At 46.6% G+C, this 27253-nt stretch overlaps 1 long non-coding RNA gene across 1 annotated transcript; it reads left to right on the forward strand.

The window, feature by feature from the left end:
* Positions 1 to 409: 409 nt before the first annotated feature.
* On the forward strand, positions 410 to 26631 carry LOC137332279 (uncharacterized). Its single transcript, XR_010965620.1, has 3 exons — positions 410 to 565; positions 6538 to 6722; positions 26526 to 26631. It is a non-coding gene; the product is annotated as an uncharacterized lncRNA (long non-coding RNA).
* The last annotated feature ends 622 nt before the right edge of the window (positions 26632 to 27253 follow it).

Consider the following 27253-nt stretch of genomic DNA (forward strand, 5'->3'; position numbering starts at 1 on the left):
CTCCAAAAGCTTGTGATTTTCAAATAAAACTGTTGGACTATAACCTGGTGTTGTAAGATTCCTTACATTTATAATAAAATAGGCTATTGCGTATCACAAGGCTGTGAAACAATTACAGGACCCAGGCGAGGCCAGCAAGCAAGGCTCAGATGGTTTCTGAACATCGTTTGAGGGCTGGGATTGTACTGTAAACTGTCACAATAAAATACAGCAGTTATTTGGCATAATTGACACTGTATTGGCCCAAACATTCCATTCCCACACTCGTTATCTCTGAGTGAGATTGCTAAATTAGTCCTCATTTACGGGCAGTTTTGTGCTGTTTACTCGTGCTCACTAGTAGCTGGATTGCGACAAAACTCAATGGCCTAGAAATGTTGACGCGCTCATTTCTTGGTGCGTGGGGATTAATCCCTGTGCCTGTATGGAGAAGCCCGAGGTGCACCCAATATTGGGCCTTGGGCCTCATTATCATCGAGCCAGCGGGTTGAGGACAGTAACAGGCAGCTCGCCGGCAAAGCGGGATTGAAGATCAGGTCACTGTGATGCCAATTGCGGCCCTCAGGTAAGTGAGGAAAGGGGAGCGACCAGGAAGGGGACTAACAAGAAGAAGGGCAGTTGGATTGGAATGGGGGCCTATCGGGTCAGGAGGTAGAGGTGGGGAGCAGTGGCTGTCAGCGGCCTGCGTGCTTTGAATACGGGGTCGGGAGGAGAGCTCCCACATTCAGGTAAGTATATTTTAAAATCTTACTTTGTTGGTGGCGGCCTGCAGTGGTCCCTTTAAGGACCACCTCGGGGCAAACTAATCTTGCAGTGGGGGCCTCAAACAGACATTAGACCCCTTATTTGCATATGCAAAGGGACTAGCGCCTGTTTCAGGTGGGGGCCACTGCACGCCGATTTTTTGGCCTTTACCCATATGGCGGGCGGCGCACTTCTGGCTCGTAATGAGTGAGCGCTCCATGCCCGCCACATTGGAGGTTTAGGAGGCTGCTTAGCGCCCGAAGAACAGGCACCGCGTGGCTGAATTTCTAGGCCAGTGTTGCAAACTCACTTTTAAACAAAAGAAAGACTTACATTTCTATAGCACCTTTCATGACCTCAGGACATCCCAAAGCGCTTTACAGCCAATGAAATATTTTTGAAATGTAGTCACTGTTGTAATGTAGGAAACGTAGCAGCCAATTTGTGCACAGCAAGATCCCACAAACAGCAATGAGATAATGACCAGATAATCTGTTTTAATGGTGTTGGTAGAAAGATAAATATTGGCCAGGACGCTGGGGATATCCCCTGCTCTTGTTTGAAATAGTGCCATGGGATCTTTTATGTCCATTTGAGAGGGCAGAGGGGGCTTCGGTCTAACATCGCATCCAAAAGATAGTACCTCCGACAGTGCAGCACTGCCTCAGTACTGCACTGGAGTGTCAGCTTGGAACCCTTACAGGTACACAATTAGACTTTCAACCCATCAGTTGGGGTTGGATTTGGACCCCATGTTCCTAGTGAAAGGATTGTGCAGCCCCCTGTATCATCCAGTTCACCTGATACATTTTGATGCACTCAAAGGTGCCTTTTGAGATCTATAATGGAGTGTGGCTCATACCCTCCCCTCCAATTTTCTCTCCTCCCTTCCTGACCCTTGTTGGTTTATAATTCCATTTATAACTGGCCATTCTTCATGTGCCAGCCTAGCCAGTAAGTGTCGCAAGCTAATCAACCATGGGGGCATCACACCTGAACATGATCGTGTGCACACTGACACCCACACACGCGGACACTTTTTGACAGCGGTCACTGCATAATGATCAGTGGCAGGATCCCTGGCTAATTGTCCCTGAGGCTGAGATCAGCTAACTCAGTTCAGGCCAGGAAGCAAACCCGATTCACTCTCGTCTGTATGAATGGCTCAGTGCTGCACCATATAATGCATTTACCAATGGAGACACTGAGCCAAACTCATAAACATTTGAAATGTTCAGTGGAAAGAAACAGACTTTTCCAGTCATTGAGGGATCCACAACAACAACAACTTGCGTCTTTCACGTAGTAAAACATCCCAAGACGCTTCTCAGGAGCGTTCAGACAAAAATTGACACCGAACCAAACAAGGAGATATTAGGACGGAAGAGGTAGGTTTTAGGGAGCGTCTTAAAGAGGGAGAGAGAGGTGGAGAGGTTTAAGGACGGAGGTTCAGAGTTTAGGGCCCAGGCAGCTGAAGGCAGGGCCGCCAATGGTGGGAACGAAAGAAGTGGGGGATGCGCAAGAGGCCAGAATTGGAGGAACGCAGAGATCTCAGGGTTGTAGGGCTGGAGGAGGTTACAGAGATAGGGAGGGGGCGAGGCCATGGAGGGATTTGAACACAAGGATGAGAATTTTATATCTGAAGTGCTGTTGGACCGGGAGCCAGTGTAGGTCAGCAAACACAGGGGTGATAAGTGATGGTTCTAGAATGAGGGGACATAGGTATAAGATTAAATGTAAGAGATTTAAATCAGAGCCAGGGAGAAACTTTTTTACACAGGATGTTGAGAGGCTGTGGAATCACGACCAGAGTTAGCGATTGAAGCAGAGACCACGTCAATATTTAATAATAGGTTAGGTAGGAGGATGAAGGAAAGGGGATAAAGGGGTAGGGGAACAGAGTGTATATATTTGATTAGGATTACTGCTTATGTGGAGGAGAAACACCAACACGGGCTGTTTGGGCCAAAGGGCATATTTGCGTGTTGTAATTTCAATGTCATTTTATGATTGTCCATTTCTACCCCTGCCACTCCCCCGCCCCCCCCCTCCCACTGTTGGTCTAACGGTGCAAGTGTCCATTTATATAGCACCTTCCACGTAGCAAAATGTTCCAAGCTGCTTCACAGTCGGGTGTCAGAGCTAAGCAGGGATGGGGGGGAGAGGGCTGGTTGGGGATGTGACTAAGAAATGCCTTTGAAGAGGTCGGTTTTGAGGAGGACTCTGAAAATGGGAAGAGGGGGTGACGAGGTGAAGGAGAATTCTAGACTGTGGGACAAGATGGCTGAAGTACTCTGCCGATTATCGTGCTCTCGATTTCAAGTGGTCTGTTCCGCTTGAAGTTTAGGAAAACACATTGAGCAAAGTGTAGATTGACCGTTTCCTTGCCTTGCCACACTGGTGGAAGATGGAATCATGCATGAAGTCACTTGTTGTTCCAATGAGCTAACCAGCTGTGCAGACCTTCCTGCTGTTGTTGGGAATTCCATGGCTGGCCAGACACCTTGCCTGGGTTCGAGCTTGTATTGTTTTTATCAGAACGCTGGACTTCCTGGTAGTTTTCGGGAGATGGATGATGTCACCCTGCTCTGTCAGGATAGATTCACTCATGACTGGTCTGACTTGAATAGGGCAAACGGCAGCACCAGAGACTGTACATGGGTAGAAATCTGCAATTTTGCATACTCAGATGAGAGATGGCTGCTCTCATCTGAGTATGCTCATACAGGAAGCTATTCGGCCCATCGTGCCTGTGCCAGCTCTTTGAAAGAGCTATCCAATTAGTCCCACTCTCCCCGCTGTTTCCCCATAGCCCTGCAATTTCTTTCCTTTTCAGGTATTTATCCGATTCCCTTTTGAAAGTTACTATTGAATCGACTTCCACCACATTTTCAGGACAATGTTTTAATGTCTATCTTAACCTGGAATGGGCTAGATTGAGTCTGACTAGGTCTGAAATTTTCTTGGTGGATTAGATTAGGTGGAGGGGATCAGAGTTGTTAACTTTTATTGTTTATTTTCTTCTGTCCATTTCTCCTCTCCTGTCCCCAATCCAGCGGCCTTCCTGTGTCCCATTTTCCTGTATGAGCGCAGAACATGGCCCAAAACATGTCTTCACCTGAGCTTTCTGACGGGGGCGGGGGGGGGTGGTGTCGCAGGATAGTGATCAGGAGCAAGAATCCTGGTTGATTTTTTTTCCCCCGTCTCTCCCTAGGTCTGGGGCACTGAAGCCAATTGTAGCACTCTTAACACCACACCAGCTGAGATTGGGTAATAAAGGTCAGACCAAGGATCCAACACGGACCTTTCTGGTCTAAATAGCTCAGTTGCACAATGGACAAGGCACTTACTTTGAGTTTAGAAGGTTGAGTGGTGAACTAATCAAGGTGTTTAAAATGGTAATGAGATTTGATAGCGTAGATGCGAAGAAACTATTTCCTCTGGTGGGAGAGTCCAGAACAGGGGGGCATAACCTTCAAATTAGAGCTAGGCCGTTCCGAGGTGATGTCAGGAAGCACTTTTTCACACAAAGGGTAGTGGAAATCTGGAATTCTCTTCCCCAAAAGACTCTGGATCCTGGGGGTCAATTGAAATTGTCAAGACTGAGATCGATAAATTTTTGTTCGGTAAGGGTATCAAGGGATATAGAGCAAAGGTGGGTAAATGGAGTTGAGGTACAGATCAGCCATGATCTAATTGAATGGCGGAGCATGCTCGAGGGACTGATTGGCCTCCTCCTGTTCCTCTGTTCCTATGTACCCGCTGAGCTATCTGAGGGATTTGGGACAACATACAACCATGGGAAAAGGCCGTCTGATTCATCAAGACAGCTTCATCCATACATGATACAGTACTTACAACACTGACCTACTCATCCTGGTCATGCAGTCTCCTGGGAGAAGCAAAAACCCTGAGGCTGATTTGGGAAAAACTCTGGGAGATTTGTGGGGTGAATTTGGTCTCTGGTGGTAACGCAAAATGGACGACAGCTAATCAGCCGTCCCTTTTACACTCCGACCGATTTTCCTTTCCAAATGTAGCCATGCCACAGTTTGAATTCTAAAGAGGCTGAGAGTTGACACAGAATCCCAACATTTCGAATAATAGAAACGACTGAGAGGCCATCTCCTGAATAAAAAGAAAAGCAGGGAATGATGGATATCTGAAATAAAACCAACTACAACAACAACTTGCATTTATATAGCGTCTTTAACATAGTAAAACGTCCCAAGGCGCTTCATAGGAGTGTAATCAGACCGAAACTGACTCTGTGCCAAAAAACAAGACATTGACAGGCGATCAAACGTTTGGTCAAAGAGGTAGGTTTTAAGCAGCGTCTCAAAGGAGGAGAGAGATGTGGAGAGGCAGAGAGGTTTGGGGAGGAAATTCCAGAGCTTAAGGCCTAGTCGGCTGAAGGCACGGCCGCCACTGGTGGAGCGAAGGAAGAGGGGGATGGACAAGAGGCCAGAATTGGAGGAGCGCAGAGATCTCTGAGGGTTGTAGGGCTGGAGGAGGTTACAGAGATAGGGAGGGGCGAGGCCATGGAAGGATTTGAACACGAGGATGAGAACTTTAAAACCAGAAAATTCTGGAAATGCACAGTAGATGCAGTCAGTATCTGCAAAGTGAAAGACAGGTTAATGTTCTGGATGGGAAGCCTAAGCATTTTGAACATTAATCTAACTTTCTCCTGGCGATGCCGACTGACCTATGTATTTCCAGCATTTCCTGTTCTTAAGTGATTTGGAATATAGGAAATCTGCATACTGGGAGATAAATGGTACTTGCATAAAATCCATGTTTAATAATCAGGGCTGTATTATGTAATATTGATAATGTTGCTTTGAGATAATTGCATCCTATCTTTCTGTTAGACAGGTTATCGAAATGTACATCACCAGAGAGAACCAGCTGAAATAATTGTACAGGGAATGCAGAAAGAAGAGTGCCTTGTCTGTACTTTATTTCCTTATTAATCTATTTTTATAAACAAAACATCACGAGACACTGCAACTTTTTGTGCCCAGTTGGGAAAAAGTCAATTATTTTTCAGATGTCTTTAGGAAGAGGGAAACCATTGTGTTATGTAATAAACTGGGAAAAAAAATGATTCATGAAAGACATGCACTGCTTTGGATCTCAACTGGAACAGCTCAAGATGCTAAAATTAGTCTCAGTGTCCTTGGACTAGAATTCTCACTGTTGATCACTTAGCCACTTAACCCCTGTTGGAAATTGCACTTGTGTGAACACCAGGTAAGGACCAGGTTCAACTATGATGCCCTCCTATAGTCAAATAGCCTCCTGATAGTCACTGTCTAGGCTCATGCATGAGGAATGCCAATGTGGGCGAAGTGCCAAATCAGGGACTGCACCCAATGAACCATTTTCCCCCATTTTTGATTTTGAGCGGGGTACTGGTGGAGATGGTGGGAGAACAGGATGGTGAGGCCTCCCTCCACTTCTCCTCCCCCACCTTGATTTCCCCTCACCCTACCCCCTGGGACTGCTGCTGGCCGCCCCTTCCCTGCACTCTGCATCTAAGTCAGTCGGGGAGGGGGGCATGGAGCCCGGTCTTTCGTCCTTTTTAACTCCGGCCGAACCCTGTTACCCCGTCCTGTGAAAGGTGGAGGTAGGCCCTGGGTAGTGGCAGTAATGGCCCCAATGTGAACAAATGGAGGGACAGGGCCCAGTAATGGGCCCCTCTCCCTCCGTGTAGGCCCTAAAATATTACCTTTTTAGGACTCAATCTTGGGTGAGGGCTAAAAACAAATTTCTGCTGTTCTTTTTCAGAGCTCTGCCGCCCCCTTTAACTTGGTTCCACCTCTTTGCCAGAGATTCCCTGCCTTGCAGAAGCAGACGTCCACATGCTGGCAGAAATTCCACCCGGCCCAGGAAAATGAGGGGTCCTGCAGCACCATTACCCCATCACTACAAGGAAACTCCAGCCCAAGGAATCACATCATCACATTTTAAAAGTAAGATTTAAAAGTCAGGGCATTTGGGTATTCTGCATCTGCATAACTCATTCAACAACAACAACGACTTACAAACCTAACATAAGAAATAGGAGCAGGAGTAGGCCATATGGCCCCTCGAGCCTGCTCTGCCATTCAATAAGATCATGGCTGATGTTCTACCTCGACACCACTTTCCTGCCCAATCCCCATATCCCTTGATTCCCTTAGTGTCCAAAAATCTATTGATCTCAGCCTTGAATATACTCAACGACTGAGCTTCCACAGCCCTCTGGGGTAGAGAATTCCAAAGATTCACAACCCTCTGAGTGAAGACATTTTTCCTCATCTCTGTCTTAAATGGCTGGTCTCTTACCCTGAAACTATGCCCCTGGTTCTAGACTCTCCAGCCAGGGGAAACAGCCTCTCAGCATCTACCCTGTCAAGCCCTCTAAGAATTTTATACCTTTCAATGAGGTCACCTCTCATTCTTCTAAACTTCAGAGAGCCATTCTACTCAATTTCTCCTCATAGGACAACCTTCTCATCCCAGGAATCAATCTAGAGAACCTTTATTGCACCCCCTCTAAAGCAGGTATATTTTTCCTTAGATAAGGAGACCAAAACTGTATACTGTACTCCAGGTGAGGTCTCACCAAAGCCCTATATAATTGCAGCAAGACCTCCTTATTCTTATATTCCAATCGCCTTGCAATGAAGGCTAACATTCCATTTGCCTTCCTAATTTCTTGCTGTACCTGCATTTATATAACGCTTTTACCGTAGAAAAATGTCCCAAGGCGCTTTGCAGAAGTATAATCAGAAATAAATAGATGTTGAGCCAAAGAAGGAGACATTAGGAGGGGCAACTATAAGCTTGGTAGATTGTAAGGAGGGTCTTAAAGGAGGAGAGGTGGAGGGGCTTATGTGAGGCATTCCAGAGCTTAGGGCCTATGTGTCTGAATGGCCAAATGCCAATGGAGGGGCGGAGAGAATGAAGGATGCACAAGAGGCCAGAGTCGGAAGAACGGAAAGTTTGGGGGCCAGAATTGAAGGGTTGGAGAGGGTTAAGGAGATAGGGAAGGGTGTGGATATGAGCAAATATAAACACTTGAGAATTTTAAATTCAAGAATTTGGGAGGATTGGGTGCTAATGTAGGTCAGCAAGGATAAGGTGGATAGGTGAGCAGGATGGTGTGGGATAGAATGCAGCAGAGTTTTGGATGAGCTGAGGTTTACGGAAGGTGGGGGATGGGAAACCGGCCAGGAGAGCATTGGAATAGTTGAATCTGGAGGTGATAAAGGCGTGGGATGAGGGTTTCAGCAACAGATGAGCTGAAGAAAGGGTGAAGGCGCGTGATATTACTGAGCTGGAAGTAGGCAAATATAATTTGGTTCAGCCTGAGACAGTGGCTAGAGAGGGGGATGGAGTTGGTGGCTAGGGTACAGAGTTTATGGCAGGGGCTAAAGACAGTGGCATTGGTTTTCCCAATGTTTAACTGAAGGAGATTGCGGCTCATTCAAGATTGGATGTCAGACAAGCAGTCTGACAGCACAGAGGCAGTTGAGAGAGGTGGTGGAGAGGTAGAGCTGGGTGTCATCAGCGTACATCTGGAAGTTGACCCCACGTCTACAGATGATTTCGCCAAGAGGCAGCATGCAGATAAGGAAAAGGTGGAGTCATAGAGAGTTAGAGTTATACAGCACGGATAGAGGCCCTTCGGCCCATCGTGTCCGCGCCGGCCATCAAGCCCTGTCTAATCTAATCCCATATTCCAGCATTTGGTCCGTAGCCTTGTATGCTATGGCATTTCAAGTGCTCATCCAAATGCTTCTTGAATGTTGTGAGGGTTCCTGCCTCCACAACCCTTTCAGGCAGTGAGTTCCAGACTCCAACCACCCTCTGGGTGAAAAAGTTCTTTCTCAAATCCCCTCTAAACCTCCCGCCTTTTACCTTGAATCTATGTCCCCTTGTTATAGAACCCTCAACGAAGGGAAAAAGCTCCTTAGTATCCATCCTATCTGTGCCCCTCATAATTTTGTACACCTCAGCCTCCTCTGCTCCAAGGAAAACAAACCCAATCTTCCCAGTCTCTCTTCATAGCTGTCTTGCCTAGGGTCCTCCCATTCATTGTGTATTCCCTTGCCTTGTTAGTCCCTCCAAAGTGCATCACCTCGCACTTTTCCGGGTTAAATTCCATTGCCGCTGTTCCGCCCATCTGACCAACCCATCTATATCGTCCTGCAGACTGAGGCTATCCTCCTCGCTATTTACCACCCTACCAATTTTTGTATCATCAGCGAACTTACTGATCATACCTTTTACATTCATATCCAAGTCGTTAATGTAGACCACAAACAGCAAGGGGCCCAGCACCGATCCCTGTGGTACCCCACTGGCCACAGGCTTCCAGTCACAAAAACAACCTTCGACCATCACCCTCTGCCTTCTGCCACTAAGCCAGTTTTGTATCCAAAGTGCCAAGGCACCCTGGATTCCATGGGCTCGTACCTTCTTGACCAGTCTCCTGTGCGGGACTTTATCGAAGGCCTTACTGAAATCCATGTATACCATATCCACTGCGTTACCCTCATCCACACGCCTAGTCACCCCCTCAAAAAATTCAATCAAATTAGTCAGACATGATCTTCCCTTGACAAAGCCATGTTGACTATCCCTGATTAATCCTTGCTTCTCCAAGTGGAGACTAATTTTGTCCTTCAGAATTTTTTCCAATAATTTTCCTACCACTGATGTTAGGCTCACTGGCCTGTAGTTCCCCGGTTTTTCCCTACTCCCCTTCTTGAATAATGGTACTACATTAGCGGTTCTCCAGTCCTCTGGCACATCCCCTGTGGCCAGAGAGGTTCTGAATATATGTGTCAGAGCCCCCGCAACCTCCTCCTTTGCCTCACACAGTAGCCTGGGATACATTTCGTCCGGGCCTGGGGATTTATCCATTTTTAGGCCTGCTAAAACCGCCAATACCTCCTCCCGCTCGATGTTAATATGTTCGAGTATATCACAGTCCCCCTGCCGTATTTCTATGTCTACATCGTCCTTCTCCATTGTGAAAACAGATGCAAAAAATTCATTTGGAACCCCTCCTACATCTGCCGACTCCACACACAGATTGCCATTTTTGTCCCTAATGGGCCCTATTTTTTCCCTAGTCATCCTCTTACCCTTAATATACTTATAAAACATCTTAGGATTTTCCTTTATTTTGCTCGCCAGTGTTATTTCATGGCCCCTCCTTGATCTCCTAATTTCTTTTTTAAGTATCCCCCTGCACTTTTTGTACTCCTCTAGGGCTTCCTCCGTCTTTAGCCTTTTGTATCTGCCAAAAGCCCTCCTTTTTTTCCTAATCCGTTCTCGTATATCCCCTGACATCCAAGGTTCCCTGGAGTTCTTGGAACCACCCTTGACCTTTACGGGAACATGTTGCCATTGTATGGTCTCAATCTCCCTTCTGAAAGACTCCCATTGCTCCGATGCGGATTTTCCTACAAGCAGCTGATCCCAGTCCATTTTGGCCAGATCCTGCCTTATCCTATTAAAATCGGCCTTCCCCCAATCTAGAACCTTAATTTCCGGCCCCTCCCTGTCCTTTTCCATGACCACCTTAAATCTCACCGAATTATGGTCACTGTCACCAAAGTGCTCACCTGCTAGCACTTCTTCCACTTGGCCGGCCACATTCCCTAGAATTAGGTCCAGTACCGCCCCCTCTCTTGTAGGACTTTCAACATGCTGGCTCAAAAAGCTCTCCTGGATGCACGTTAAGAATTTTGTACCCTCTAAGCCTTTTACACTCTGAGTATCCCAGTTAATATTGGGGAAGTTGAAATCCCCCACTATTATTACCCTATTATTTGCACAATTTTCTGAGATTTGCCTACATATCTGTTCCTCTATCTCCCCCTGACTGTTTGGGGGCCTATAGTACACTCCCATCAAAGTGCTTGCCCCCTTTTTGTTTTTAAGCTCCACCCATATGGCCTCATTAGAGGAACCTGCTAATATATCATCCCTCCTTCTGGCAGTAATTGATTCTTTAATTAATATTGCGACCCCCCCTCCTCTTATACCTCCCCCTCTGTCTCGCCTGAAGATTCTGTACCCCGGAATATTGAGCTGCCAGTCTTGCCCCTCCCTCAACCATGTCTCTGTGACAGCAACAATATCATACTCCCATGTGTTTATCAACACCTTCAGTTCATCCACCTTATTCGCAAGACTCCTTGCATTAAAATAGATGCCATCCAGCCTTGCCCTCACATATTTGCCCTGTCTTCCAAGCTGACTTGTTTTTTTCTCTATATTTGGCTGCACATCACCCCCTATTGTAGCTCCACTCTGTATCCCATCCCCCTGCCAAGTTAGTTTAAACCCCCCCCAACAGTGCTAGCAAACCTCCCCGCAAGGATATTTGTCCCGCTCTGGTTCAGATGCAACCCGTCCGACTTGTACAAGTCCCACCTTCCCCAGAAGCAGGCCCAGTGATCCAGGAAACTGAAACCTTCCCTCCTGCACCAACTCTTTAGCCACGCATTCATCTGTTCTATCCTCCTATTTCTATACTCACTAGCCCGTGGCACTGGGAGTAATCCAGAGATTACAACCTTTGAGGTCCTGCTCTTTAATCTGCTACCTAGCTCCCTAAATTCTTGATGCAGGACCTCATCTCCCTTCCTACCTATTTCGTTGGTCCCAATGTGGACCACGACCTCTGCCTGCTCACCCTCCCCCTTGAGAATGCCCTGTAGCCGCTCAGTGACATCCATGACCCTGGCACCAGGGAGGCAACAAACCATCCTGGAGTCACGTTTACGGCCACAGAAACGCCTGTCTGTTCCCCTTACGATAGAATCCCCTACCACTATAGCTCTTCCACTCTTTTTCCTCCCAGCCTGTGCAGCAGAGCTACCCCTGGTGCCAGGAAGTTGGCTACTGCTGCCTTCCCCTGATAAGTCATCCCCCTCAACAATATCCAAAGTGGTATATTTGTTTGAGAGGGGGACGGCCACAGGGGACCCCTGCACTGCCTGCCTGCTCCTCTTACTCTGCCTGGTGGTCACCCAATTACTTCCTGCCTGTACAACCTTTACCTGCGGTGTGACCATCTCACTAAACGTGCTATCCACGACGTTCTCAGCATCGCGAATGCTCCATAATGAATCCATCCGCAGCTCCAGTGCCGCAATGCGGTTTGTCAGTAGCTGCAGCTGGATACATTTCCCGCACACATGGTCGTCAGGGACACCGGAAGGGTCCCTGATTTCCCACATAGAGCAGGAAGAGCATAACACGGGGCTGGGCTGTCCTGACATGACTTACCCTTTAACTAATTAATTCAAATTAAATGAATCCCACCAATTTCACTTCAATTAAAAGGTATACTCAAGGGCCCTTGCTGAACAGCAGTCCCCCACTACACAACAGAGACCCGAGAATCCACAAACTCTAACCTTAGACAAATTCAGCAGGAAAATACTCACCAACCAATCACTTACCTCTTCCTTGGTGACGTCCCACTTGGATTACTTTTGCTTCTTATTTATCTTCGGTCCAGGAGTTAAGTCCCTGAAAACAAAATATAAAATCGAACCTACCCTTTAAATTCCCTCTACCCCCCCAAAAGGTTAGAGGAGGTGGGAGGGTGGGAGTCACTACTAGCGTAGTGTCTCGGGTTTAGCAACCGCTCCACCTATATACGGGTACCAATGAATTGGCCCCGCCCCCTGCCTTTGAAAAAGCCGCGAAGCTCCCTCCCCGCTGGGGAAAAAGACTCACGTAGGTGAGTTTAATTACTCACCTCAGGCCTCCGCTGCTCCCTTTATCGACTCGCCGCCGCTCCCGCCGCTCCAACCAGGTCCGCTCCTCCTTCCCCGCTGCCGACCGCTCTGTGGGAGAGAGAAAGAAAGGCTCCTCCTCCGCCGCTGGTCTGAGGCCTACCTGAGCCTCGGGGCTCCCTTTATCGACTCGAGGCCTCAGATTGATCCTTAGGAGATTCTGGAGGTAATGGTGCAAGGGTAGGAAGCTAAGCCATTGGTAGACAGGTGCTGGCTGCGCTGGATAGGTAGGAGTGGAACAACATGCAAGTTGTCATTACTCCAAATTACCTTGTCCAAAACTTAGCCACCCATACCCTTGGGGAACTCTGGAGGTAGAAATACTCTGGCTGTAACTGGATAGGTAAGAGTGGAACCAGGCGAAAGCAGTCCCAGCAGCAGCAACAACAACTTGCATTTATATAGCGCCTTTAACGTAGTAAAACGTCCCAAGGCGCTTCACAGGAGCGATTATCAAACAAAATTTGACACTGAGTCACATAAGGAGATATTAGGACAGGTTACCAAAAGCTTGGTCAAAGAGGTAGATTTTAAGGAGCGTCTTAAAGGAGGAGAGAGCTGGAGAGGTTAAAGGAGGGAATTCCAGAGCTTAGGGCCTAGGCAGCCGAAGGCACGGCCGCCAATGGTGGAGTGATAAAAATCAGGGCTGCCAGTGGTGGGAACGGCGGAAGTGAGGGATTAGCAAGAGGCCAGAATTGAGGAGCGCAGAGATCTTGGAGGGTTGTAGGGCTGGTGAGGTTACAGAGATAGGGAGGGGGCGAGGCCATGGAGGGATTTGAAAACAAGGATAAGAATTTTAAAATCGAGGCGTTCCTGAACTGGTAGGTCAGTGTAGATCAGCGAGCACAGGGGTGATGGGTGAACGGGACTTTGTGCGAGTTTGGGTATGGGCAGCAAAGTTTTGGATGGGATCAAGTTTATGGAGGGTGGAAGATGGGAGACCGGTCAGGAGAGCATTGGAATAGTCAAGTCTGAGGTGACAAAGGCATGGATGTTAAAATTGGATAGCCATGAGGTGAAGGATGGAATACTAGATCCTGGTCTTTAGTTGCTTCCAAGCCTTTATTCGCAGAGATTCCCCATTACACACACACCACACCCTAGATAAGCTCTCCTATAAAAAGGATACAAGAGAGTCCCCAATTGATACCCACCACCTGAATACAATTAACATTCATTGTTATAAATCATGCAATTAACAATGGATGAGGGTTTCAGCAGCAGATTGCTCAGGCAGGACCGAGCTGGACAATGGAGGAGAGGCGTTGGAGGAGGATGTTGTGGTCGACCATGTCTAAAGCCAGAAAGAGGTCAAGGAGGGCGCGGAGGTATAATGTACCACCGAGGGTGTCATTTGTGACTGGATGTCGGACAAGCAATCTGACAACACAGAGGTAGTGGAGGGGTCGAGAGAGGTGGTGGTGAGGTAGAGCTTGGTATCGTCAGCGTACATGTAGAACCTGACGTTGTATTTTTGAATGTTGTTGCTGAGGGGCAGCATGTAGATGTGAAGTAGGAGGGAGCCGAGGATAGATCCTTGGGGGATTCCAGAGGTAACGGTGCGGGAGTGGGAAGAGAAACCATTGCAGGATTTTTTCTGGTTACAACTGGATAGATAAAAATGGAACCAAGCGAGGGCAGTTCCACCCAGCTGGACAATGGAGGAGAGCAGTAGGAGGAGGATAGTGTGGTCAGCCGTGTCAAAGGCTGCAGACAGATTGAGAAGTTTGAGGAGGGATAGTTTACCACGGTCACAGTCACATAGGATGTCATTTGTGACTTTGCTAAGGGCCTTTTCAGTACAGTGGTGGGGTGGAAACCTGATCAGAGAGGTTCAGATAAGTAATTACGAGAAAGACGGGCACGGATTTTGGAGAGGAAAGGAGGGTTGGAGGTAGCGCTGTAGTTTGCAAGGACAGAGGAGTTAAGGGTGGGTTTTTTGAAAGGAAAGGGGACAGCACTTGAGGAGACGGAACCACTTACAATGTCAGTCAGGAGCATAATGCAAACCTTTATTACACAAACAATGGGGTGCAGTCAAGTCTGGCTGTAAAATTTAATTCTCAAATTAAAAGGAAAAACTTGCAGATATATTTACATTTCCCCACATAGGCAGGGTGTTGTGACTGAGCTTCTATTGAGAGTCAGACAGGATGGAAGTCATTATTTACGACTAACAAGAGGCACCTGCCAAGAACGGAGTTGGAGATGTTCAGATATCTGACTGTTTACAGAGGGAAAGAATGAGCTAATCCTCAATGTTAATGAAATTAGGCTCCTGGGAACTGTTCTGTGTGAGAAATCTGTGTTGCGTATAGAACTCTTGATGTTGGTGTGATGTTTAGACTAGACTTCTCATAATGAGTCAGACACCAGGATTTCAGCACCAAGCTTGCAGGTTTCAACGCTCAGGTTTTTTTACACTCCACAAGGATCCTATTTGCTGTGACATGTCACTCATTTCCCCTTTGGAAAGAAGGAGACTTTGGCTCTGAAATCACACAGTGTGATAACAGCACACGGACACTTAACTCTCCCCGCCTCGCGGAAACCAGGACGGGTGGAAGGGGGGGGGCGCGGGACAGTTAAAATGGAGCTGGGGCTTACCGTCCCAGGGCTGTTGCCATTTAAATCAGGGTGGGTGTTCAGGCCTGTAGTGGTCTTGAGGTGGTCAGAGATCAGAGTGGCACCTTCGCTGTTCCAAAAGGGGGCACCTGAGGCCCGAATCAGGCCAAAGATAAGTGCATAACTATTGTTAGAAATGCTCCTTGGGAAGCAGAGGGCCAGCCTTGTGAAGGTAATCAATCCTGGAGCAATCGATTGCCTTTGTCCTCTTCATTCTTGGAGCCTTCTTGAGGCCTACAATTGGATGAAAGCCTGCTTTCAGTATAGATCCTGTAGGCCTGTCAGATGATTTGGTTACAATTCCTGAGATAACCCAGGAACACCATCCCCCCACCCCACTCCAGATGAGCTCCCAAAATCAGTCTGTGAGTAACGGGGGCCACGCCTAAGAAGCATCTGTCTCCACCGCCCCCCCCCCTCCTCAACGAGGAACGCAATTTGTGGGGCAACTTTTGAGGGGTGGAAACCCAGCGAATTCAGGTTCCACCCGATATAGAAGCGCACCCTGCTGCAAGTGCACTGCAGGTCTGCCCCCAAGTCCAACCAACTTGGAATTTTTACCTTAATATATGGTCCTTGGTCTCCAGGTTCTGCACCTATGTGGTTCACAGAGTGATAAAGATTGGACACCCCAGGGTCCAGGTTCACACACAAAGAATGCCCACTTGGACTATTGATTTATAAATATAAATACCCAACAGGTATCAGCCGTGGCTCAATGGATAGCACTGTTGCCTCTGAGTCAGAAGGTTGTGGGCTCAAGCCCCACTCTAGAAACTTGAGTACAAAATCTAGACGAGCACTCCCAGTGCTGTACTGAAGGAGTGCTGCACTGAGGGAGTGCTGCACTGTCAGAGGATCCGTCTTTCAGATGAGGCATTAAATCGAGGTCCTGTCTGCCCTCTCAGGTGGACGTAAAATATATCTGGAGCTGGGGCTTACCGTCCCAGGGCTGTTGCTATTTAAATCAGGATGGGTGTCCAGGCTTGAGGTGGTCGGAGGTCAGAGTGGCAACTTCGCTGTTCCAAAAGGCCTGAATCAGGCCAAAGATAAGTGGCACAACTATTGTTAAAAATGCTCGTTGGGAAGCAGAGGGCCAGCCTTGAAAAGGTAATCAATCCTGGAGCAATCAATTGCCTTTGTCCTCTGGAAATATATCGCCGTTCCTTCATCGTCGTTGGGTCAAAATCCTGGAACTCCCTTCCTAACAGCACTGTGGGAGAACCTTCACCACACGGACTGCAGCGGTTCAAGAAGGCGGCTCACCACCACCTTCTCAAGGGCAATTAGGGATGGGCAATAAACGCCGGCCTTGCCAGCGATGCCCACATCCCATGAATGAATGAAAAAAAAATCCCATGGCACTATTTCGAAGAAAAGCAGGAGATTTCTCCTCGGTGCCCTGACCAATATTTATCTCTCAACCAACGTCACTAAAAAACAGATTATCTGGTCATTATCACATTGTTGGTTGGCTGCTGTGATTCCTACATTACAACAGTGATGACACATCAAAAGTATTTAATTGGCTGTAAATCACTTTGGGATAGAATCATAGAATCATAGAAGTTTACAACATGGAAACAGGCCCTTCGGCCCAACATGTCCATGTCGCCCAGTTTATACCACTAAGCTAGTCCCAATTGCCTGCACTCGGCCCATATCCCTCTATACCCATCTTACCCATGTAACTGTCCAAATGCTTTTTAAAAGACAAAATTGTACCCACCTCTACTACTGCCTCTGGCAGCTCGTTCCAGACACTCACCACCCTTTGAGTGAAAAAATTGCCCCTCTGGACCCTTTTGTATCTCTCCCCTCTCACCTTAAATCTATGCCCCCTCGTTATAGACTCCCCTACCTTTGGGAAAAGATTTTGACTATCTACCTTATCTATGCCCCTCATTATTTTATAGACTTCTATAAGATCACCCCTAAACCTCCTACTCTCCAGGGAAAAAAGTCTCAGTCTATCCAACCTCTCCCTATAAGTCAAACCATCAAGTCCCGGTAGCATCCTAGTAAATCTTTTCTGCACTCTTTCTAGTTTAATAATATCCTTTCTATAATAGGGTGACCAGAACTGTACACAGTATTCCAAGTGTGGCCTTACTAATGTCTTGTACAACTTCAACAAGACATCCCAACTCCTGTATTCAATGTTCTGACCAATGAAACCAAGCATGCTGAATGCCTTCTTCACCACCCTATCCACCTGTGACTCCACTTTCAAGGAGCTATGAACCTGTACTCCTAGATCTCTTTGTTCTATAACTCTCCCCAATGCCCTACCATTAACGGAGTAGGTCCCGGCCCGATTCGATCTACCAAAATGCATCACCTCACATTTATCTAAATTAAACTCCATCTGCCATTCATCGGCCCACTGACCCAATTTATCAAGATCCCGTTACAATCCTAGATAACCTTCTTCACTATCCACAATGCCACCAATCTTGGTGTCATCTGCAAACTTACTAACCATGCCTCCTAAATTCTCATCCAAATCATTAATATAAATAACAAATAACAGCGGACCCAGCACCGATCCCTGAGGCACACCGCTGGTCGCAGGCCTCCAGTTTGAAAAACAACCGTCTACAACCACCCTCTGTCTTCTGTCGTCAATTCAATTTTGTATCCAATTGGCTACCTCACCTTGGATCCTATGAGATTTAACCTTATGTAACAACCTACCATGCGGTACCTTGTCAAAGGCTTTGCTAAAGTCCATGTAGACCACGTCTACTGCACAGCCCTCATCTATCTTCTTGGTTACCCCTTCAAAAAACTCAATCAAATTCGTGAGACATGATTTTCCTCTCACAAAACCACGCTGACTGCTCCTAATCAGTCCCTGCCTCTCCAAATGCCTGTAGATCCTGTCTCTCAGAATACCCTCTAACAACTTACCCACTACAGATGTCAGGCTTTTCCCTGCCTCCCTTCTTAAACAAAGGCACAACATTTGCTACCCTCCAATCTTCAGGCACCTCACCTGTAGCTGTCGATGATTCAAATATCTCTGCTAGGGGACCTGCAATTTCCTCCCTAACCTCCCATAACGTTCTGGGATACATTTCATCAGGTCCCGGAGATTTATCTACCTTGATGCGCGTTAAGACTTCCAGCACCTCCCTCTCTGTAATATGTACACTCCTCAAGACATCACTATTTATTTCCCCAAGTTCCCTAACATCCATGCCTTTCTCAACCGTAAATACCGATGTGAAATATTCATTTAGGATCTCACCCATCTCTTGTGGTTCTGCATATAGATGTCCTTGTTGATTCTTAAGAGGCCCTACTCTCTCCCTAGTTACTCTTTTGCCCTTTATGTATTTGTAGAAGCTCTTTGGATTCTCCTTTGCCTTATCTGCCAAAGCAATCTCATGCCCCCTTTTTGCCCTCCTGATTTCTCTCTTAACTCTACTCTGGCAATCTCTATACTCTTCAAGGGATCCACTTGATCCCAGCTGCCTATGCATGTCATATGCCTCCTTCATCTTTTTGACGAGGGCCTCAATCTCCCGTGTCATCCAAGGTTCCCTACTTCTACCAACCTTGCCCTTCCCTTTATAAGGAATGTGCTTACCCTGAACCCTGGTTAACACACTTTTGAAAGCCTCCCACTTACCAGACGTCCCTTTGCCTGCCAACAGACTCTCCCAATCAACTTCTGAAAGTTCCTGTCTAATACCATCAAAATTGGCCTTTCCCCAATTTAGAATTTTAACTTTTGGGCCAGACCTATCATTCTCCACAGCTATCTTAAAACTAATGGAATTATGATCACTGGTCCCAAAGTGATCCCTCACTAACACTTCTGTCACCTGCCCTTCCTTATTTCCCAAGAGGAGGTCAAGTTTTGCCCCCTCTCTAGTTGGGCCATCCACATACTGAATGAGAAATTCCTCCTGAATACACTCAACAAATTTCTCTCCATCCAAGCCCCTAATGCTATGGCTGTCCCAGTCAATGTTGGGAAAGTTAAAGTCCCCTACTATTACCACCCTATTTTTCTTGCAGCTGTCTGTAATCTCCTTACATATTTGCTCCTCAATTTCCCGTTGACTATTTGGGGGTCTGTAGTACAATCCTATCAAAGTGATCTCTCCCTTCTTATTTTTCAGTTCTACCCATATAGACTCAGTGGGCGAACCCTCGGATATATCCCCTCTCACTACTGCCGTGATGTTCTCCCTAATCAAGAACGCAACTCCCCCTCCTCTCTTACCTCCTGCTTTATCTTTCCTATAGCATCTCTACCCTGGAACATTGAGCTGCCAGTCCTGCCCCTCCCTTAGCCATGTTTCAGTAATAGCCACAACATCCCAGTCCCATGTACCCATCCATGCCCTGAGTTCATCTGCCTTGCCCATCAGACTTCTTGCATTGAAATAAATGCAGTTTAATCTAGACTTCCCTTGGTCTTTGCCCTGCTTTCTCAGACCATCTGTCCGGTCATGTTTTGTACACTCTCCCTTACTGCCTTTTGTTTCTGTCACCACTTTACTTCCCACCGATGTGAAAGATGTGATAGAAATACATGTCTTTCTTTGCACTAGGCTCCCAACCAGTTGGCCAGCTCCCAGTGAGCCAGACCCCAGCAAGAGACTGTGTCCTCAGGAGAGGAGGGAGAAAACTGGAGCAGGTGAAAAGAAAGAGAGCCAGATTGTTATAGTTACTTAAACAGAGGTTCAGTGTTACACACTAACTATCTGGGGAAATGGGAATAGATCTGCCAGTCTTTCCTCGGGTAATTATATTTTATGACCTGGCTCGGCTGTACTGTGCGATAAAGGTTCGCACTGTACTGTGGAATGAGGCTTTTCTGAAAGTATATTTGTGAAGTAGTTTGTGAAATATGGGTTAGTTATGCAGATACAGATTACCAGGCCTCCCTATTCGTCTCACTTTGGGCTGCACAGGTAGCTGTGCAAAAAGGCTACTGAGTGAAGACATCTTGTCATTGGACTTGGGTGGTTATATTTTCAACTTGCCCGCTGAGCGCCAAATTGGCATTGCACATCGACTGCCCAGAATAGAAACTGCCCGATTTTCACTTCCCCAGTTATACACCCAGGGCAGCAAGTTGAAAATCTACCCATGATCTCCAGTGGGTCATGTCAGACTCAAAAGTCAAACTATCTGATTCCAGGTACTAAATCTTCAATGTCCCACAACTTTACAGTTGACCAACGTGATGAGTTATCTTCACCCCGTGCTACTTGATAATATTTTGTCACAATCCCAACCAATGTCTTGGTCAATGGGTCACTCTCGGGATTGCTGTCCCATGGAATGAAGGGGACACATTGGCCTCAATTTTAAAATTTTCGTCCTTGTGTTCAGTTCCCTCCACCGCCTTGCCCCTCCCTATCTCTGTAACCTCCTCCAGTCCTACAACCCTCCGAGAACTCTGCATTCCTCCGACTCAGACTTTTTGCACATTCCTCCGACTCAGACTTTTGCACATCCCCCACTTCCTTCACCCCATTGGCGGCCGTGCCTTCGGCTGCCTAGTCCCTAAGCTCTGGAATTCCTTCCGTAAGTCTCTCCGTCTCTCTCTCCTCTTTTAAGACACTCCTTAAAACCTACCTCTTTGACCAAGGTTTTGGTCACCTGTCTTAATGTCTCCATCTTTGGCTCCGTGTCATTTTTTTGTCTGATTACGCTCCTGTGAAATGCCTTGGGATGTTTTACCACGTTAAAGGTGCTATATAAATGCAAGTTGTTATTGTGATTACCCCACACAACGAGCTTCTGATTTCAAGTGCGTTGTAATAGTTTGGTTGCCAAGTGAAGGCCAGCACTTTCCCCTCAGGAAGAGGTCAAAAAATAAAGCTCCAGGCCCATCAGTATCAAAGCCCCCTTACAACAGTCATTTAATCCCAGTTCACTCATAGTTGGACAAACCACAACTGAAGACCGAGAGGCACATGGAGCAGCCAGTCAGCTGAGGGTCACGGGTGAATGAGAGATGGGCTGCAAGTGGTCCCTATGCCTTATTACAAGTCTTCGAGGAAGATTGACTGTAACACGAAGTATGCTATTTTGTCCTGTACAAGAAATTGGTTAGACCTCAGTTGGAGCACTGTGTCCAGTTTTGGTCTCCTCACATGGTGGGTGATATTGGAAAGGGTGAAGAGGAGGGCCACTAGATTCATTCCCAGTTTGAAGCATCTTAGTTATCCAGATAGATTCAAAGAGCTGGGACTCTACACTTTCGAGAAACGTAGACTTAGGGGTGATCTGAACGAAGTTTATAAGATGATGAAGGGAATAGATTGTGTTTATACAATTTGAAACAATTTTAAGTTGTACGAGGCCAGATCGAGGTTAGATGTCAGGAGGTTGTTCTTTCCCCAGAGAATAGTGGACCTCTGGAACAGGCTTCCAACTCGTGAGGTGGACGCTGATTCGCTGATTTCCTTCAAGCGAGAGCTGGACCTGTTTCTGGCTGGGGTGGAGATCATCTTGTACAAAAAGTAAGTATCCTGTAACATAAATCAGGGCCCACGTACATCACAGGACCCCTGCATTTATTAATGAGGCTCCTGCAGGAGCATCATCCACCTCCAAAACCAGCAGTGTTAAACTGGGGAATGGGTGGGTACGGAGAGGGGAAATGGAGCCTCTCCATTTTAACTGCTCTCCCCGCTCCTATCCCGCCGATTGGCGAGAGCTATAATTCCCCCTTGTTTAGAAAAGGGCTTTTGTCGTAACCTTTACTTAGAAAGGGATTTACAAGTAGTTGCAAGCTTGGTATGGACTCCTTTCAAAGTACATTCAGCCCAGCTTTAGTAAAGCATGAGTGCCTTTGAATTTTTGTTGTGACACGCACAAACGTTCATGTGCAAACACATTAATGGACTCTGGCAAATTACTGAGGCAAAAATTAAATCAAAAGTATCTGCCGCTGGATTTTTGCTTAAAAACTTTGTTTAGGATTCAGCAAGAAAAGTGGAAAACCCATTTCCTGTAATCACAGAAACTTGAGTTCATTGCTATATCAGGATACACCTCGAAGGTTTTTTGAAAGTCAAAATGAATCCTTCTAACTGCTATAAAAAAAAGAAAGAAAAGAAAGACTAGTATTTCTATTGCACCTTTCATGATCTCAGGGCGTCCCGAAGCGCTTTACAGCCAATTAAGTATTTTTGAAATGTAGTCACTGTTGTAATGTAAGAAACGTGGCAGCCAATTTGCACACAGCAAGATCCCACAAACAGCAATGCAATAATGACCAGATAATCTGTTTTAGTGATGTTGGTTGAAGGATAGATATTGGCCAGGACTCCGGGGAGAACTCCCTGCTGATCTTCAAAGTAACTCCATGGGATCTTTTACATCCACCTGAGAGGGCAGACGGGGCCTCGGTTTAACGTCTCATCCAAAAGACAGCATCGCCAACTGTGCAGCACTCCCTCAGTACTGCATTGGAGTGTTGCTTGGATTATGGCCTCAAGTCTCTGGAATGGGACTTGAACCTACAACCTTCTGACTTAAAGGCAAGACCACTAAACACTGAGCCACAGATAAACCATGCGTAAGCCATGTTTAAAATATCGAGAGCAATTTTGGGCATTGTAGTATTTATTTTCTTGGATGGCTTTGTACTGGGGAACAGGGATTCGGAATGGAGAATAGGTGGGAGTTCTATTCCACCAACTCCTGCCCAACTTTAGCACTCACCCCATTTTCCATGATAATTTCTACTGGCTAGAGGAAATGCCCATCCAATATTGTGTGGGCACATGGATGGGCAGATGAGGCGGTAATGACTTGGTGATGTTACGCGTCCCATTTTCAACCATTGACTCTTCATTCGCGCCAGTTTACATTCTCATTGACATAAAAGGAGTGTTCAGGGTTGCTAGATTCTAGGAAGACAGATGACAGTTTAAAGAGGGAAGCAGCTGGATTAGTGTCATTTATTTCCCCACTTCAACCCCTACATTTCAAGCGGGTCAGTATGGGTTTCCCAATGGGAATTCCCCCTGTACTTTTGCATTTTGGAAGAAGAACGGAGGAACAACAGAGCTCCAGATGCGTAGCACCTACTGGCTGGTACCCCCACAGCCAGAGCCATTCCTAACCCCCAGCTCTCCTGGGACCAGTATTTCTTGGCTTGAGAAAGGAAGCCATCGCTCAGTTCTGGCACTTGCTGCAACCATATGTACAGTCCACCTCCATCTCAACCACCGTGCTGCCAGTGGTTGCGAAGGTCACACCTGCCCCAAACTTTACACTCCAGAGTCAGGAAGCCTCTCTCTGGCACCAACCAATCAGCTGTGTACAGATGCATGAAGTGGATATATGGACAGAAGAATGCAGCAACCATTTACATTCCACTCAATGTGGGGTGAATGCACGTTAGAATGTGAATGAAGAAACACTTTCAGTCGAAGGCTGAGAGCCGTGAGAAAGGCTGAGAAGATCTCATGGGCATCGATGCTGAGCAACTTCCAAGTTCCCTTCCGAGTCACACACGCCATCCCAACTTGGACATATATCACCCGTTCCTTCATCGTCGCTGGGTCAAAATCCTCAAACTCCCGACCTAAAAGCACTGTGGAAGCACCTTCACAACACGGACTGCAGCGGTTCAAGAAGAAGGCCCACCACCTTCTCAAGGGGCATTAGGGATGGGCAATAAATGCCAGCCTTGCCAGCGATGCCCACATCCCGAGAATGAATTTAAAAACAAATCAAGCTCTTTAGCAGAGCGTGAGTGGCTACTGTAAATATTAGACATGTTTAGTTGAATGCATTCTTGGAAGCTGTGAATCGCTCTACTTATTTTGCCTCACATGGTAAGGTCATTGAATTCTTCTTCTGGTCCTTCGTGGTTGTGAGTGGGATGGTAGTGTTGACCCTTTATTGTCCTGCCACTTGGCCCTGAGCCAATCTCCATGAGGCCCTTTGTTGCTCTCTCTTTCAAAAACAGAACCTACCTCCTCTGCCTATTTCCTACAGCAGCATTTCCACAGCATAATCTGTAAAGCAGACATTATTATAGACGGTTATTTCATTGGTCCATCAAAAATGAGTTCCATAATGTCTGGTTCTTGTAACTGCTGCCAGCCTTTAAACGCTGCATCATCACATGATCGGCTGCCCACCGATGAGAAGCTTTTCTATCAAGCGGAGCTCACCCAATGACCAGATTGAGGTTGACCCTAGAAATTACAGTGGGGCCAACGTTCATCACTTGGGGCAGACAGGAGTCGTGTTCCTCATCATTTCCGTTCAAGGCTGATGTCTGACTGGAAGATCTAGGCCCCTCTCTTCGAAAAGGACATTGAAGCATCCAAGGGGCTTGTGCGGAGTGACAGGAATGATCCTGAGATATCAGGCACTAATTACGAGGAAAGGCTTGCAGAACTGAATCTGTTTACATTGCAGAAAAGGAGATTGAGGAGGGATGTAAACCAGGTCATTAAATTCTGTGAGATGTAAACATTCTAGGTTTTTCTTTCTTTCTTTCTTTCTCTCTCTGAAAGGTTGGACAGTCTTTCCTCACCCTTCTTTTCATATGTTCCTATTTATTATGTACTTAATTTTAAATTTTTAACCATGAGCAATGCCATGGGAGATTTTCTAGCAGTAGTGGGTAAATTCACCAATCACACACTGCTACATGTGAGAGAGTCAAGTCTGCACTGCTATAGTCCTTTCTCTGACCCACTCCTCCTGTGAGTGTGGCTCCCTACTGGGATCAGTGAATTTCCCCTACAATTAAAATCTTCTTGTGCTCCCTAGCACAGTGGAGGAAGGAGGAAGGGGGTAGAGGTGTGTTATAGTCCACAGCATTGATTTAGCTATAGTTACCCCTTCCACTCTCCATTTCATTCTCTGCCCATTTCCTTCTGATTTTTGTTCTCCCCCAGATTAAATGTCCACATGCACCAGAGCCACTGGGAGTGTAGGAGGTGTGGGCTAGTGCTTGGAGTGGGGAACCCCTGTCAGTACACAGCCAACAACGATGGCCTGCACTCCGGCGTCTACCTGCCTTTCTCCCGCCACATTCTCTCCATTTTGCCAGATTCTCCAGGCTTCCCTCCTCCTCTGCTGTTACCATTTACAGCTCCTCTAGACCCATCTCTTGTTTCTTTACTTGTCCCATTCCCACCCTCCTTGCCTTGCACCATCTTCCCTTTTGTAATTTAATCACCCCTGCCCTCCACCCTATCAGAGACTTCCCTTTTGTTCTTTCCTCCCCCCCACCCCCGCCTTTTCCCTGGCCCTGTATTTGCTTAAAAACTGTTAAATCTCTAACTTCTTCCAGTTCTGATGAAAGGCCATCGACCTGAAACGTTAACTCTGTTTCTTTCTCTCCACAGATGCTGCCTCCACTTGCTGAATGTTTCCAGCATTTTCGGTTTTTATTTTAAATGCCTACTTGTTTGCCTCAGGTCCCCGTTCCCTATTGCTTCACTGTGCATTATGCCCAGGACCTTTCCTGCGACCAAATCTATGAATCTCCTGGACCCAGCCGCACCTACCTGTGTTTTTTTCCACTACTGGAAGGGACGCAGTCTTCATGTTTTCCGGCTTTTCTTTAATCTTATTTTTTTTTACTTGGCTTTATTCCCATTTGCCCTCTCAGGTAGATGTAAAAGATCGCATGGCACGATTTCAAGGAAGAGCAGGGGAGTTCTCCCCGGTGTGCTGGCCAATATTTATCCCTCAACCAACTAAATCCCTCAATCAACTAAAACAGATTATCTGGTCATTATCATATTGCTGTTTGTGGGATCTTACTGTGTGCAAATTGGCTGCAGCGTTTCGGACATTACAACAGTGACTGCACGTCAAAAAAAGTACTTCATTGGCTGTAAAGCGCTTTGGGACGTTTTGAATTCGTGAAAGGCGCTATATAAATGCACGGACTTTCATTCTTTTATATTTTTGCCCACCATGTTGAGAGGAGAAGATTAAGAGGAGATTTGATAGAAGTGTTCAAAATCATGAAGGGTTTAGATAAAGTAAATAAAGAGAAACTGTTCCCATTGGTGGAATGATCGAGACCCAGAGGACACAGATTTAAGGTGATTGGCAAAAGAACCAAAGGCAACATGAGGAGAAACTTTTTTATGAAGACAGTTGTTCTGATCAGGAATGCCCTGCCTGAAAGGGTGGTGGAAGCAGATTCGATCGTGGCTTTCAAAAAGGAATTGGACAAATACTTGAAGGAAAAAAGTTTGCAGGGTAACGGGGGAAGAGCGGGGGGGATGGGACTAATTAGATTGCTCTTACAAAGAGGTTGGATGGGCTGAATTGCCTCCTTCTGCGATGCTACCATTCCATGATGCTATGTCTTTGTAATTGTTTCAGAAAAATAAAGTTCAACAATATATGACTCGAGCACCATATGGATTTTGTGAAGCATCGATCCGTTCTTTAAAGACCTGGTACGACAGTAACTGCATCCAATTTGAAAATGTCGAAACAAAACTTGGAATTAAAAGTTGTTAAAAGCAGGATAATGCAGTAAACTCAAAATGATTGCGTAATGGCATTAAAATAGCCCAAACCGGCAAGGGTGTGTCCTTTCTCATCATGTGAATCGCTCCTTGTTTCAGCGGAGGATATCGCCTGTCAGAAAAAAGTACAGTGAGATCATTTTGATTCCGCTGATGGGAAATGCTGAGCGTCAGTCACAAAATCCCACCACAGCCAATATTTGCCACTGCCCCAAGGGTTGCCAACCCCTCCAGGATTGCCCTGGACTCTCCAGGAATTAAAGATTAATCTCCTGGACACTGCTGCCAGCAAAAACCAGGAAACTCATTGAACACTTTAGTTTATTAGTTATAAAAATATTGGAGATGGGAAGAAAGGCTGTTTGGCCGGGCGGGGCAGGTTGGAGGCGGGAGGTCATGTGATGAAAAACTCAGGAATACGGCCAACTAGAGTTGGTAACCGCTGACTGTTCCCGGTACGGTTTCAGCCACATCTTTCCTCGTGGGGCTGCACTGAGTGGCACCGGCTCAGCCCTGCTCAGGCCCGTGCCAGTCGACAGCTAGTTTGTTTTAATCAGGCTGCCTCTGGCTACTGAAAGC

This window comes from Heptranchias perlo, chromosome 14 (genome assembly GCF_035084215.1).
Source record: "Heptranchias perlo isolate sHepPer1 chromosome 14, sHepPer1.hap1, whole genome shotgun sequence".
NCBI lineage: Eukaryota > Metazoa > Chordata > Chondrichthyes > Hexanchiformes > Hexanchidae > Heptranchias > Heptranchias perlo.